At 53.3% G+C, this 1126-nt stretch overlaps 1 protein-coding gene across 1 annotated transcript in view; it reads left to right on the forward strand.

Moving 5' to 3' along the window:
• The window catches only part of tnrc6ba (trinucleotide repeat containing adaptor 6Ba), a 56690-nt gene that overhangs the window by 26143 nt on the left and 29421 nt on the right, over nt 1-1126 (forward strand). The gene's annotated exons all lie outside the window — the stretch shown is intronic.

Consider the following 1126-nt stretch of genomic DNA (forward strand, 5'->3'; position numbering starts at 1 on the left):
GGTTCAGACGGGAGATAAAACCCTGCGAACCTTGACAGCTTTTGAGCAGGTTGGGGTTCGGGCCACTGTACCTCCAGTTTAGCAGCAGCTCGGTGGCACAGGGACAAGAAGGACGAATCCTGGTCCACCCTCGCAGCAGCGGGTGTGGAGTGAGCTGGGCACCTCCTCGTCGTCTTTGGACAGACTGAGAACCTCCTGCTCCATCTGCAGAACATCGTCCTCCTATTGGTTTAGATCCAGTAGAAATTGGGTCTCGCCCACCTCGATGTCGGGTGAGGCCACCTCGTGCTCCATCTGGTCCGCCCAGCTAGCAGCGGGGGCTTCGACCCCGAATCCTCGTCTTAGTCGGACTGAGCCGTCTGGCTGGATTCGGAGAGCAGCGTGTTGGAAAACAGCAGTTTCCCCCAGCATTTTCTCCAGGAATTTCACTCTCCTTTCCAGTGTCGGATCTGAAAGTCTGGCACAGGCCCGGCAGGACTCGGGCTCCACAAGCGCCCGTCGAGCGTGAATGATTCCTAGGCAGGCCGGGCAGGCCTCATGCTGGTCCTTCTCATGAAGCTTAAAGCCGCACCCCTGAGGACAGGGGCTAACAGAAGACTTCGGCTTCTTCGAAGGTGGTTTTGTGCTCATCGTGAACCACAAAACAGAGTTTCAGCAGAAAATAAAGGTCACTTATGTAGCGTCAAGCGGCAGACACACGAACCAGCAGGTAACGCGGTTAGCACCAGTAAAGCTATCCTTAGAACTTTAGAAGCTGAGCTAACTAGCAGCAGCTATGTGAGCTCAAGTTTAGAGGTGACTATCGCGAGGTGAAGGGCGATAGAACTGAGTAATGACGCTGGTGACTCCGAACTTATAGGGTGAAGGGGGAGCCTGTCACCCGACGTTCAACATCACCGGTCTAAAGACGTGATTAGAGGTGGCTTCAGCCAGGCGCGCGTGTCCCATATACAACTGTGTGTTGTACTGAGTGAAATGACTGAAAAGGAACTTTAATTTTGTCTGATTTGAAATGTTACAAGTCTTAAAGTGTATCTTACCTCCGCTGTGAAAAGATAACTCTGCCCCAAGGCGAAATTTGAAAAATGCGTCATAGTGGGTAGGGGAGGGGGTGTGGGTGGGGGGG

Source organism: Austrofundulus limnaeus, unplaced genomic scaffold, assembly GCF_001266775.1.
Source record: "Austrofundulus limnaeus strain Quisiro unplaced genomic scaffold, Austrofundulus_limnaeus-1.0 Scaffold5, whole genome shotgun sequence".
Classification (NCBI taxonomy): Eukaryota; Metazoa; Chordata; class Actinopteri; order Cyprinodontiformes; family Rivulidae; genus Austrofundulus; species Austrofundulus limnaeus.